General features: G+C 38.9%; 1 protein-coding gene and 1 pseudogene across 8 annotated transcripts in view; one reads left to right on the top strand and one right to left on the bottom strand.

The window, feature by feature from the left end:
* INPP4B (inositol polyphosphate-4-phosphatase type II B) overlaps positions 1-15,251 on the top strand; it is a 312,737-nt gene that overhangs the window by 19,474 nt on the left and 278,012 nt on the right. The gene's annotated exons all lie outside the window — the stretch shown is intronic.
* LOC104697267 lies at positions 2,243-4,763 on the bottom strand (annotated as a pseudogene).

The following is a 15,251-nucleotide window of genomic DNA, read 5'->3' as shown; positions in this document are numbered from 1 at the left end:
GATAAGTTGCATAAGTTAGAAAGTATGGATTTATATATTAGAAAATAAAATTTGCATTATTTCTGTTCTTTTATCTTTCCTAGAAGCTCTTTGGTTTGGTGTCCCTATGAGAGCACTGAATTAATCTTTTCCTGCCTATTATTTTGGGACTAGCTTTTCTTTTTCTTCTCCTCTTCAATAGCAGAACTTGATGCCTCAGTATTTCCTGTCCTCTGAGGGTGTACTGTTCTCTTATCCTCTGGAGGCTGCTGTAGAAATTGCTGTAATATATAAAAAACCTGCTTATGTGATTAGTAAGTTTAAAGGTTTTACAGATTTCCTTATTAGTTTCCATTTAAGGATGCACATCCAGACTCCCTATTTTCTCTATTTGGCCCAAGGGCCTTTTGTAGCTGAATAGGCTGTTCAGTGTTTTTTAAAATTTGTAAAAGTCATAATAAGCAAGTTGAGCATTGTTACAAGTTGGTTCCTGTTGTGTCTGAAAAAATACAGATGCAATCAGGCATACTGAGAGTTACCTGCTGTGTAATCCCAAGCTAAACCCAGAATGATTTTCTCAGTCATTTACCTAATGTTACCTAGAAGTCCTATCAGTGAGTTGGTCTCTTTATTCCAGATGGATTAGTTTAGGTATCACATGCGTTTGTATATCCCACTTATCTTTTATATGATCAATTCTACTTCAGGTTTTCAGTAAGCAATTTTCACTTTAATCCCATCAGTTGATGCACACAGCTTCTTTACAGGCTAGCATTTAGCTTTCTTGTACCTGCATAATGTCTAGGTGGAGCTTCCATCTTTTTATCATTTTTATGAAATACAGGTTTGTCTTCAAAGTAATCTCAAAGTTGCAACTGGGTTAAAAAAAGGTACTTGAATATTAAAGAAAAGGAATAAATAATAAAGAAAAGATAGTCAAAGGCAGACCAGAAGTTTGCTGACCTGTGTATTATAAATATAGTCAGTATGTGGGGTATCAAGCCGGATTGAAAATGGCAAGAAGCAAGGTTGATAGTAAGGAGTTGTGTGTGTGTGTGTGTGTGTGTGTGTGTGTGTGTGTGTTCAAGTGGATGTGGTAAGTCTAACTGAGCTCTGTCATTTGCTAAAAAATAATCTGGAAACCAATTCTAAATTACTAGTAGGATTATTATTTTGTCTTTAAAAAAAGTCTAGTGTGCATCAAACCTGCTCTTCTTGTTTTACTAGACATGTCTGAGTATGTGTTATAGGCAAGTTACTCAGACTTTGTCAGGGCGAAGTGGCTTACACTGTGCCTAAAATTAAATAGCTGCTAGAAAAGGGAGGTTGAGTAGACAAGAAATGAGCATAGGTCAATGCTTGCAGGAGGGCCAGACTTCCTTGAAGGAGTCAGTCCACGGCCATCAAAATGCACTGGGAGAATTAGTGTTGTGCACTTTCAGCAGATGTGGTAGAAGCTGTGTTCCCTCTTGTGTTTCTAGCAGTTACTGCATTTCTGTACTGCTCACGAGAGAAATGGTGACAGTTGCATTTCAAGTATGAGGATGTCTGGCCTTTTTGGACTTTTTTCTGTAGAATTGGTGAAGTTGTGTTCTGTGAATAGATGGATAGCTCTTAGATGCCATTATATAGATGGAAATAATCAACACTGGCATTTTTAGGACTTCAAAAGATCACAGAAACACAATGAACTAGGTTGGAAAAGATCTTTGAGATCATCAAGTCCAACCTAAAAAAAATTTTTTTACCAGTAAAATGAACTTTATTTCAACGCTCATTAAAAAGCTTCAAAATAACACAAACAGAATTAGCATTTCCTTCATTTTATGTACCCCACATGAAAAATGTATTGTTTAACAAGAGATGAAACATAAGCATTTCTGCATGCTACTAACACATTTCACCACCTCATTACCAGATAAGTACTTTGGACTGCAACAATCAAAAACCTTAGGACAGAAGGATTTCTTCTGGAAAGCCCTTATGAAGGGGAAAGATACTGGCTTTTTCTGACATATCCAATTAGATGTCCTGACAAAAGAAAACTACCTTGGCCTCTACAAATGCCTATGAGTGTTTCAATTACAACCTTTTGAAGGAGCAGTACATTTCAAAGCAAGGGCTTCTTTTCATCTTTAGTGATGCAAATGGTTAAATACTGCACAGAAGCTTACTATGAACTCAAAATTCCTCAGGAATCTGAAAGTTGCCAAGGCAATTTTCCTTTTAGGATAGTCATGACCAATACTGTTACTGTTCTTCCTCCCACAACATAACATATCCCAGACAAGTCTTAAGAAAAAAATATAAATAGTTTCCAAAACAATGCATTCCCACCCCATCACATATGACAGCCAAAACATCTTCTGTCATGGGATGAAATAATTTGCTGCAAGTGCAGTGGCTTAGTCTGGGTCCATGTTAATGGTGTTTTGATCACTTGGATGACATTCACCATTTTGCTGAGGCATTTCAGAATTTTTGTCATTTTCTCCCATGTCTTCAGTTTTACAGTCACTCTGTTCACTTAATGGGTTTTCCTCCTTAGGAGAGTCAACTTCTGGTTTTGGTCGTGTCACAACGGGCTCACAGACATTGTTTAACTCCTGTAGCTTTGCCTTAATTTCACTTGAATGCACAGCTGGATCCTGATCTAAGCTCCTCTTAGCCTGTGCACTGACAGCATTATTCATCCACTCTACTTCTTCACTACCACACTTCTCTACTTTCATCATTTCCATCTCATCGATATAGACATATTTCTCATCTTGATTCCTGAATTCCCCAGCCATTGTAGCATAGTACCGGAGCCTGTGTCCCAATTCTTGTACCTTGGTCATTCCTCTGCTTCTTGATGGTGGATTTCAATTGGAGTACCTAATTTCTTTAAATCCTCTAATTTTCCTACATATACCTGCTTTACTTCATCCTCACCCTCTTCATACAGCCAGGCTCCTGTCTCTGCTAGGAGGGCAGGGAATCCCTGCAGATCCTTTTCACAAACAAACTTTTCATGTGGTCCAGACACCTGGTCCCTGAACTCATATACATATTCCTCCAATGCATTCTTTGCATCATTTCTTTTTTTCTCCAGTTTATCTTACATAATCATCTTTCCCTCTCTTTCAATATACATATTGAAATCTTTTCCTAACTGCTAAACCGAGTTAACTTCAATGGGTAGTTCCCCATTTTTCACTTTTGTCTTGGGTTTTTTAGCTGATCATTTCTGGGGGCTGATCATTTGTATCACTTAAGTTTTCAATAGGCCTCTGGTCCTGAGATTCCACTTCAGTCTCAGCACTGGTATCTTCACAATTTTCACTTTTAACTGGTTCTCCTACAGATGCAGTGGACACACTGAAAATGCCATGAGTATTGACAGGGACTTTCACTTTAGACTTCTCTCCATCTTTCTGGGCTGCCATATTCTGGATAACATACATACCAATTTTTGACTCAGGATATGAGACTCCATTAGGATCAGAATAAAAAGCTTCTGGCTCAAATGGGCCTTTCCTATAGAATGTAAGTACCTTAGAGAAAGGTGCCGCATGATTTCTGCTGAAGACCTCATGGACTCCTTCAGTGTCCTCTGCTTTTGTGTTCCACAGCAGAGATGTTGGAAAAGGTGTAGCATCTGTCACAGAGAACTCTCTCACTTTAAAAACTGGAGAAAGCATGGCACACTGCAGAGCACAGCCCCTAGCTATGGCTTCATCTGCATTCAGTGTTGTACTGACATCCTTGCCAAAGAATTTAGCAATCCTCTCTTTGACAGCAGAGTTGCTCCTCCCACAATCTCTACAGCATTTACATCTCCCACTTTGTTCCATTAATGAAAGCAGAGGCATCTCTATCCTTTGCGGCACATCAGCACACAATTCTTCAAATTGTGACCTGTTCATTTTTCCAGATACACCAGTATCATTCATGAAACACTCAATATTTATGTCTGTGCCATTTGAACTCATAAATTTCTTCAGTTTCTCACATTCCTGATAGAGATGAAGAAGAGCCCAACCTTGGTTTTTGGATCTAGTTTGTACTTTAATTTTATTTCTGCACAAAAGTAATCTACCAGTTTTCCATCAAAGTTTCTCCCACCGAGGAAAGGGTCAAATGCGGTGCCAAGTACCTTCAGTTTACTCTTGTTGAATGCACAGGCTGGTACTTGAAATGCAGAATGTCCCATATCAACAAACAGCTATCCGTGGCTTCTCTTCAGGAGATGGAAGGTCTTCCATAATTTAGAGCTACTGCTGTCATGTCATTCATTAATCTAAGACAATTTAGGTCAACAATCTGAGCTGCATCTAGAAGGGACCTCCTTCCAGCATCTGTGAAAAATGATGGAACGGAAATAAGTCTGTAACTGGCTTTTTCAGGTTACTCTCTGCAGTCTCCTTTGATTTAGTCAATAGCATAGCTGAAATCTGTTCCATACTGAAGATGTGCTCCTCATCCTTGTACATGACCTTTATTCCAACTCCACCACTCTTCATGGGAACCAAATCATAGCTCAACTTTTCTTTTTCCTTCTGAACAGAAGGATCATTAAATGCACGGCCATGGAATCCCTTGAAGTTAGATACAGTGTTGTGGGCATGAGTAATTTGCCGGTTTTTAGGCATTACACCAATAGCTTTGTTTTTGGATCCAAATGAAACCACAGACGGTGTGCACTGGTTGCTGAACTTTTTGGTGATGGTTTCGATGCTGCTGGCCCATGCCACAGCGATGTAGCAGCTCTGGAAGCCCAGATCAAAGCCCACCACGGCCATGGTGCACTTGTAACTTTGGGGTTAGGGTCTTAGGATTCTGTGATACGGTCTGAACTGAGAGAACAGGCTCAGTATTTCCAACAGCCCAGCTCAAAGCTTTTTAAGAATGGTATCTGCATATATTAAGCTTTCTGATGAAAAAATGCGGCTTAATCTGGTGTAATGCTAGAGTAGTTTTTCCATAAACTTCGGATTCAGTACAAAAATACATTTGGTTTTGAATTCATGTAGTGTTTTGATAATGTTCCTGTTTTCATCTTCTCTATAGAGAAAGCCAAGTGCTGGTAAAAACAAACTTGTACTTTTATGGTTGTGTGCAACTGCTGCTTTACTTTTCCTCCCCACATTTTTTAACATCATATAGTAGTAGAAAGAAGCAAAGTATACCAGCTACTCCTCCATCTCTTTTCCACGATGAATAGAAGAAGGAGCTCACTGGAAAAGAGAAAGGTGCTGTTTTTCTTTAAAAGTCACTTTTAATGTTATTACAAGCTATGTTACTGAGATTGAGAGAGCATGTAAAATGAGTAAAAAGATTTGTACTTACTTCAAGTACGTGCGAACAACATTTGTGCTTAACAGTGAAAACATGAAGACCAAACACCTTCAGAAAATACGTGCTAAAAAGATTTGTTGTTCTTATCCTAGAAGGAAGTACATAATTTCATAATTATGCCAAATAGAATTAGTGTTCCATCATAACCTTCTGAACTTTAAGTCTAGCCTGTTGTAAATAATTTAATCACAAAGGAATTTTAAGTGTTACCTGGACTATTTAGAAACCTGTCTTGAGGATCCAGAACAGAGTTGCTATTTAACTTTTTCTGTTCTATGCTATGAGAAACTGCAACTTTTTGTCTTTGTTGCTTCTATCCTGCATGTGTTTTTTTTCATTTCACATTCTCTTTTAGAAAGCAGAGCTTGTTTTTCTATCAGTATCTTCTAGTGACAGGGATAGTGCTATCAATTGTTTCTTATTCTAAATTACTTCTGACTTCATTTTACAAGTGAAGAGGATGGAAATACTGATTTGTGGCTGCTGCTTTCACACTTTGTCGTGATTTTCTTTATTGTTGCTTAAGAAAAGTGGCAAGCCACCATTTGAGATTCAGAGCTTTCTTACTATGATAGTACCCTGAAGTTCTGTCAGCTAAGACTGCATTGCTTTGCTGTGAGGATAGAACAAGTGTCACATCTTCTTGTGTGGCTTTGAATGTTTACTGCTTTAAGTTTCTAGTTGGATACTTGGATTTTTGACATCTAGAGGAGTATGACTACTGACATTTTTAAAAAGAGAGAATATTCAGAAATTACCCCTGTATTTTTCTGTAAATTCCCCCACCCCTGTTACTAATGGTTAGAAAATGAGTCCCTAGAAGCTCCAGGTGACCCATGGTGGTGAAGGTCATAACCCATTTTACTTTGGGAGGGGGGGAAGGTGAAAGAAATGTTAAGTTGCAATGAACTTCTTTTCCAAGCCTGCTAAATTATTTTGTTTATTTTATTGCTTTGTCATGGAGAGACCAAAAGCTTACAGGCTGGAGGTCACATAAGATTTTGGCATAGTGGTGGAATGTAGAGATGAGCATATGCAAAATTCTAAGTTTACAGATGTGCTAGATGAAATGGTAAATCCCCTGGTAAATCAATATAACCTAGCTATTCAATATCCCAGTGGAAGCTTGAGGCTCTGAAGAACAAGGCTGAAGAGAAATCTGGCTACTGGAGAGTAATTGCAGGTGTATGCTTGTGACTCTGAAGACAGCAGAGATTTTGAAGATTTCTTTTGGAAGAGTGCAGTGGGGTTGAAGGAGTTGCATGGCTCTGTGCAGACTTACCTGGCACTGAACGGAGCCCTCCCAGGCCTTGGAACACAGATGTAGCAGGATAACAGAGATGTATCACTCGAGACCTTTTCCTATAGAGAGGATTTGAAAATTTTGACCATTTAAAACACATTTACTGGAAGAGGAGTCTTTGAAAAGACTGCAACCTCCAGAGAAATGGCTTGCTGGCATTGAGAATTTATTCTCTTGCTGAAGAACTTGAAATTGAGAAATGTGATAGATTTGCATAATGCCTATTTTTTTTCTTTAAAGTATACATGAAAAGAGGTAGAAAACCAAGGATAGCATAGCAGATGAAGTGATGTAAGTGTACAGAACAATAGACAATTATTAGAATAAAATTTAAGTGCAATAAATATCTCTGAGAATAGTAGTCAGGTATGTAACTACCAGTTATGACTACACCAGCTTTCAGTGCAGTTAAGGTTATATTAGCTGAAGTGCAAGCAAAGCTGAAACACTTTTGTGCAAATACCAAGAGCTTGGGGGGTATAAAATGGAATAATTTGAATTGTAAAATATTAGACTGGATATCACAGCCGTAAGGTAATAGCATAGCAGTCATAGCAGAATATGAATATTGAAGGATACAACTGAAACATAGAAATAGAAGTTATTGAGTGGCACTATAGTACATGATATTATAATGTTATCAGAGTGTTGCTTTAATAACTTAGAGGAAATGCTAGTGAAACAGAAACCACACTGATTGATATCAGTTCAGTGAAAGGTGCTAAGACTTCTGGAGGGTTGGTGGATTTCTGCAGCGCTGAATCTGGAAACAGGTAATTGCAATGGAGTAAAGATAAAAATTACTGGGCACATCACAAGAGAAACCATCTTTGTGAATATCAGCTTGAGAGCAAGTGCTGCTGATAATGGTAGGTAGGGCCAAGATAGCGTGGTTTAAAGGTATAACAGTTTTTAAAATTTGAAAATAAATAATGGGACCAAAACCAGGTTTTGAGTAATGTAGTTTCAACTCAGACTTGTATATCTTGAGGATTTATATGGGTTTGGTCTTATACATTTTCCTGAGAGATGGGTTCAGGGAAGGATTATGAGGACTGGAAAGCATTTCCTACAGGGGATGAATTAAGAAATAAACCCGAAACTCTGCTTCCTTTAACACTTCCAGTAAGGGAAAAAAAAGAGAACATACATGTAAGATAAAGGTCAGTGTTGGCATAATAATGTGGATAATTTAGATATTAAGGCATTTACTTTGTAAATTACAGACAGTTCTTGTAATTTAACCAGTCTGCTTCTGTAACAACGTTCCTTTGGGGATATAGAGACAAAGCTATCTAGCTACTTTTAGGCTTGAGCTAAATACTACGTTGTGGCAAGTATTAGGTTTTGATGTTGCATGTTGTTGTAGGTCTGATGACTCAGAGGGCTCTTTCTGTTTTTTAATGAGGTTGGACTAATCCTGTGTGTCCAGCATGTGACTTCTGGGTTCAATTTTGTGTTTGGTTCAAGTCAGTTTGTCTTTTTCTTTGTTGAGATAGTCCAGGCTTTACAAGGAGTAACTTTTTGTTACTAGTTTCTTAAGAGAATTAAATCCAATTAAGTTGAAATGTCACTGCAACACACACAAAAAATTGCTCTAAGCCTTTCATTTCCACGTCAAGAGAAAGTTTAAAGGACTTCATGCCTTTAAAACAGACAATGCTGTAGCTGACTGGTTTCTGACCCTTGGTAATTTTTTTGTGCTTGAAAGGTAATCACAGGAACAATCTTTCATTCTCACACATTTCAAAAGCAGCAGCACAGAAAAACAAGGTGACAACATTTCCCCTCTTTCACCTGCTACTTTTAGACTTCACAGTCTTCCATCCACCTGGACAAAGAGTCTGACGTGACTGGTCTCGACACTTGTGCTAATGGCAAGGGAGTTGTCTATGCATCTCCTAACACAGTGATTCTTAAATGAATGTTACTCTCTTGCTAGAACAAAATAAATGTTGAATCTTCTTATTGTGGTAGAGCAGGAGAAATCAGATGATGCATCCATAGACTAATTAAATATAGCAAAGTTGGACTTGAGGAAGAAAATAAACAATAAGCAGCTAAATAAAGAAGTTGTGTGGGTCTGCTGGGAGGTGGGGAAATAGTGTTCTAAAACAAAAGAGAAATGTTGGGCAGAAGTTAAAACTTCAGCCATATTTACTGTGAATGATCAAGGAAAGTGCCAGCTTAGTGGCATTTCAAGCAAAATGCAGAATGTCAGTCTTCCTTTGATTTATTTATTTTAAAATTTTATTTGTTTTAAAATCTTTTATTTTAAAGAATTATTTTAAAATTTTATTTAAAAAATGCTGGGAAAGGAAGGAGACAGGTAAGTTTGAGAAAGTGCCAAGTTTCTCTGGTTGTGTCTTCCAACTGACATATTCCTAATTGCCCAACTGCCTAAAAGAAATAAAGAAATTAATTTTTGAGTAATTTATGAATTTTTTTTGTCTCCCTTGTAAGGTGTTAATATGCAACAGTGAGCTGAGGAGGGGGTGGGTAACCACAACAACCTATGCTGGATAAAATGAGTGGAATGCTTTTATAACATACTGTTTGTGGGCACGTGTGTGTGCTTGCAGTTTGAAAATTTAAAGAAGTTTTCAGAAGAATGCAAGAGCTACTTGCCAGGAGAATTTAAAAGTTTCTTAAACTTTTTTGTCTGAACTGCTGCACAAGTTGTTTTTCTGCCTTGAAGTAAGATGGGTAAAGTTGTTTAGGCTTACATCTGAAAATTCAAGAACAGGAGGGGGAAAAAAGTCCTGAAGCCTCCTGAAGCCAATGATGTTCTATTTGGGATAAGAGTTTTAAGGCTGTTACACACCAGTTGCAGAAAGTGTGCCCCTCTACCAGCTGAAGAAGAGCTGCTGGTCCCCAGAGCCAGCCACCTTAGCTGGGCTTGTTTAGAGAGCTAGAAGAAGCTGTTCATGAGTCTTAAAAACTGACTCCCTTCTGACCCGGACCCTGAGGTTTTAGTGTGCTGCCTTTTTACCTCTTTTTTCCCTTCTAGGCCTACCAGCAGCTCCCAGAGAGGGCTCTTTCCATAATCCTTCTCATGTGTTCTCTGCTTTGTGTTCCCACCAACTCTAATGACTTTCCAGGCCATACTCAGTTGTTATTTGTTATAGGTATGTCTGTCCCTCACCTTGAATGTGTTGCTATATTTGGTTCTTTCCTTTCTGTCCCCAAACTTTCCTTCTTTTTGTGGCATCCTATTCCAATGAACTCTCTGGTGGCTCTTTCCACGAAGTCTGCAGTCTTGAAGCAGACTTTGAAAAGTATGTCCTGGAACTGCATTTCTTTAGAAAATGCTTTCTTAAGAAACACTTTCATTTCATAAGTTAGATAATATTCCCAGTGGGATCAGGGAGAGAATTAGAAGGGTAAAAACCTAAAAACTTGTGGATTGAGATAAAGACAGTCTAGCAGGCAAAGCAAAAGCCACACCCACAGGCAGAGCAAAACAAGGAGTGAATTCCCTGCTTCCCATGGGCAGGCAGGTGTTCAGGCATCTCCAGGAGAGCAGGGTCCCATCACATGTAACTTGGGAAGACAAACAGCATCACTCCAAATGTGTCCCCTTTCATCCTTCTTTCCCTTTACTTTAAATACTGAGTGTGATGTCACATGGTCTGGAATATCCCTTTGGTCAGTTGGGGTCACCTGTCCTGGCTGTGTCTCCTCCCACCCTCCCAGGCAACCCCAACTTCCTCACCAGTGCGGCAGCATGAAAAGCAGAAAAGGCCTTGGCTCTGTGTAAGCCCTGCTCAGCAATAACAAAAACATCTCTGTATCATCAACCCTGTGTTCAGCACAAATCCAAAACACAGCCCCATAGCAGCCCCAGGAAGGAAATTAACTCTAACCCAGCACATGTGGTCTCTCCCTAAATATGGAATACTAAAATCAAAGCCTCTGCTGGCTCTTCACAGGTGAGTTAGTTTCTGTGATAGTTCTGGAGGTAAAGCACTTCTGTTACTTTCATGACGGTTGTATGGAGAAAGGTCAACCAAAGCAGAATTAGTGCTATTAAAGAGAGCGGGAGGAGTTCCTCCTCCCTGTTATTACCAGGAGAAAAATGATGGTGAATTCCAGAACTGCCTGGAACTTACAAAAGAGATTTTGTTCCAAGTACTTGATCTCTTTAATCTCAAAAGATGGTACGTTGTATTTTATTTTGTGGGTGACTTGATTCAGTCACCTTTTAGCTAGAATGTTTTGGAGCGCAAATGAACTCCAAATCTCTTGAATATGCTGTCAAAATATTTTTAATACTTATAGTTTAGATATTCCTCAGATATCATAAGTTTAGGGGGAGGGGAGAAGTAGAGAAAAACTGTTTTCTCAGCAATGTAGTATTTCTTTTATATATATGTATATATATATATGTAGGTGTTAAGACTGATGAAACTTTTTAGTTCTAGGATATGATGCAAACCAAAATGGTTAAGAAATTCAAAGGTGTTGGGGACTGCAAACTTTAGATAAAATCCTGTATCTTAAAGAGTACAAGCTGCAGTCTTAATATGGTAATTTGTCTCTTGTAGTAGAAATGACCACTGAAACTGATGCTACAGCATTTTTGTATTTTAAGTTTGCTTCTATCTTTTGCATGTTTATAGATATTGGAAGAGAGAGGAAATAAATCTTCTAGACGCAAAAGTTCCAGTTATTGCCACTCAGATACTGTATCTTGCAGAATGGAGCAATATAGTGCAATATTTTTTGAAACTGGTTACTGTGTCCTACCTTTGTTCATTTCTTTATGGGATCAGTGTTCCCAGCAAGCCACCTCCTCCAGGCTGGCTTTACTACTGGCTTGTGTATAGGAGCTCCTGGTGAATTGAGCTATGCAATGCTCATTTACTTGGGATTTTTGTTTTGTTTTGTTGAAATGGCAGATTACAGGTTTGGGTATTTTCATTCCTGGAGACTAGAGAAAGGAATCTGCTGTGTAAATAAATTTGTAAGTAAGTAGTGACCAAAATGCTAATATTTAGTTGGGGTCTACCTGCTCTGAACCCATGGGGTCACAATAGTGGCTGGACTTGTCTTCACAGTTGTTTGCATGTAACTGATGTCTTGAAATGTTAGTTGGTGCAGTCGCTTTTGAATAGGGTTTTGAAAGACTGACTTAACCTTCAGTATTTGTTTTCAAGTGTTATGGAAGATAACTTCTGTAACCCAGTTTCTTGCTGGCCCAAGAGGAAGTTATAGCCAGTGCTGCAGCATGGCTGTGGCTGAGTAGACACGGGAGAAGGAGGAATTTACACAGTGTTGCTTGAAAGTATAGTTGGAAATTTGAGTAAATATCATGGATTAATTTGGATTTTTCAGGAATCTTCTTGAGCAAGGACTATGTTTGAGGCCCTTCATATGGGAGTTGTTGTCCTAAGGCTGCAGTTACACCATCCTCCTAAGCTGACACGTCTGTGGTCCTCTGCAGAAGGATTGCCGGTGGGGGCACAGTTTTGTCCTCCGTGTTGGGCTGGCACTGGCATTTCTGCAGCCGGGTAGATCAGGGAACAAACAGCTTGGTTAGGTTTTCATCGAGGTTAGTTCCCTGAGCTGACGGCATGGCTCCATCACAGCTGCTGCTGCTGCTGTGAGGAAGGAGGGCTCCCTTTCCCAGGAGCCTGTACCTGTGTCGGGTCAGCAGCTGCTCCGGCGCAGCCCGAGGGAAGTTGCACTTCGAACACTTGGTGTCACGGTGAGGTGGCTGTGCTGAGCAAAGCAGTAGATTCTTGCTCAATCTCTGCCTAGCGTGGTGCACAAAAACCCCATGGGACAACTCCCACAACAGATAAGTGACTTCCTTCTCACAGGGCACGTTTTCAGCTGGATCAGTGTCAGTAGCTGGAAGTACATCGTTCAGTGGGTGTGTCAGGTGATACCTGTTGGCGGTAAGTGCTTATTAGTATTATCCCTTTTAGAGGAAACAAAAGGCAAGACTTTTTTCCCCCTCCCCCAGAAAGATCATGTCTGAATGCGATCTGGGAATGAATGCTGGGAAACTACATGAATCATTTAGGAATTTGCTTGACTGGGGAATCTGTCAGCAGAAGGGAAGATGGAGCTGTTCTGCATGGTTGCTATTTTTTTCAGCTGAAGGGAATACTTTCAAGCCAAGCTAGCATTTAATTTTTCATTATCTGTCTCCAAATAGAATAGCTCACCTCTTACAGCCTTTTTTTTCAGGAGATACTTCTCTTTTAAGGTCTTGTTTGGTTTAAGACTTTTAAAAAGGGACTTGCAAACAGCCGTGATAGAGGATGAGGGTGCTGGTTGGTTTATGTGGTGCACAATTATGCCACTGCAAGGTCATGCATCCCTTGGAAGAAGAAGTCTGGAGCTGGTTAGGGATTCCCATATCAGTGGAGCGCCTATGTTATTTTTAAGGGCATAGTGAGATAAGGGTGACTGAACTGAAAACTTACAGAGGATAAAGTTATTACAATATGGTGTGTGTGATTCAGCATAAAATACAACTGAAATAACCATGTGAAAATGGATAATTATTTAATGTTTCTGTTACCTTTCTTCTATGAAAAAAAAAATATCAAAGTTGTTTTCAATGCTCAGTAAAGGGTGTCCGAGGAAATGGCATGACTTAGTAACTTGCTGAATATTGCAGGCATGTCATTTTTTGATTCTAATTGTTTTTGAAAAGCACAATGGCCGATAAATTGTAGGAAGAAACATTTGAACTAGTTAAGGATGATAATCTGTTCACATAGATTGCTATGGTACTTGCAGCCTACTGAAGTGTAAGTGAAAACGACAAACATTATTTGATCAGCCCTAGCTTTGACCTTGCTGGAAGGTAATAAGACAGCCAGGAGACAAAGTAACGGGGTTGAGCAGCTAGAAAGAAACTGAAATTTTCCCTGGGTATAATCAGTTAGCTTGACAGCATGCAGCCAGCTGATAAGCATCTTTAACTTCGTATAGAAAGGCATGAATAACTTTGTATCGCCAAGAGATACCTTCTGTAGATAGCCTAGTACTTAGTGATACTTGGTATATAGGTCTTGCCTGTCTTACTTCAGGGAGGAATAAAGAATAGCCCAAACCTAAAGAGAAGATTCTTTTGTAAGATACTTTTTTCTACTGCTTTCTACTGTTTTCTCCCTTTATATTAAGGTTGCCTTTGCAGATCTCTGAAACCTTCTTTGTAATGCAGTCCCTGAATTTATGTCAACCAGGAGTTTTCTTCCCTGCTGATCAGCTGTTAATGATTTTCAAGGTAAAAACTTAAATATAGATTTAAGTATAGATTTTTGAAATTTTTACTTAGATATGTCCATATTTCTGCCTATTTGAAACTCCTGCCATGTATTAATTCTTTTTGCTGACTCTGCCTTTAACTCATTTCCTAAGTCCAAGGCCGAAAACCTAGTGTTTTGTTTCAATGTGAAGGGATCAGGGATAGAATGGAGAGTTTTAATGGGGGAGCACAACATGTTATTTATATTTCATGACCTAATAAAGAGACAGTATGAGGAATTAACAATATCTCTTTGCTTAAAAAGAGTATAATTTTTGAAGACAAAATTATGGACTAATTTTGCAGCTTTCCTTTTGAAGGCTGTTTCCTGTGCTGTGTGTTGCAAAGATTAAAGAAGTTCTTAATGCAAAATGATGTGAACTAAAAATATTGTACCCTTTCAAAGGAAGAGAATGGGAGTTTAGAATGTATTTGGCAGGATCTCTGAGGACTTGAAGATGTAAGTTCTGGTGTTTTTCTGTTTGACATAGCTAAACTAGTGAAATTGGGCAGTCAATTTTATTGACCTTGTTTCAGAGGTTTAGGAGATTGCAGTATTAAAAGGCTTGTATTTTAACTCTTTACCAAAATATCTAGAATTATAGGCAGTACTAATGAAAGCTACAAGGTATTATGCACTGATTTGATGTTGATCTGGGCTTATGATCTGTAAGAAGACTTGGAACCTAAGAGACTGCTGAAAGTGTTGTTTCAGGGTAGTGCATGCAGCCATGAAGGTGCTTACTCCCTTTTGTGCTTGCAATAGTGACCCCCTGCACTTCCTGCTTTGGACAGGTACAGCATGGTGGTTGTCCGAAACGAATAAAATATGCTTTGGTAGCTGTTCTGCAGGGTGAAAGAGTTGCAGATTTTTCAGTGGGTAGCTGTTATTCATGCTAGCCTTTAAGTACTGAAGTCAATTTTGTGCAGGTTTTATATGATAAAATTTCCTTGTAATTTAAAAATGTACTCAAACATGCTACTGGGTTTCTTGACTTCTAATGTTTTCGTCGAGGGTAAGAGGTGGGTTCACATCTCTTCAAGTGATCTAAAATGTGCTTTTCTCTCATTGTACTAATCAGATGTGAAACTATAAGGCTGGTGCTTACAGTAACTACATGTTGCAGCTCTTTCTGTGTCGCACGAATCAAATAGATCTGATTTTTCCCTGTCCATAGAAAGTGATCATGAAAACTCTAACTTCAAATGCAGGGAGACAGGGGACATCCAGCAGAGAAATAGATAAATTTTGTGGTCTATGAGCTGTCAAAATGGTCATCTGTTCTAAAATCATTGTTTCTAATGACACTGACTCCTCCACCTCTTTTTCTCCTGGCCACTCACAATGTAATTGTCTGGTCC

This window comes from Corvus cornix, chromosome 4, assembly GCF_000738735.6.
Source record: "Corvus cornix cornix isolate S_Up_H32 chromosome 4, ASM73873v5, whole genome shotgun sequence".
Classification (NCBI taxonomy): Eukaryota; Metazoa; Chordata; class Aves; order Passeriformes; family Corvidae; genus Corvus; species Corvus cornix.
The sequence above is the reverse complement of the archived record's forward strand: the minus strand, read 5'-3'. Positions and strand labels throughout refer to the sequence as shown.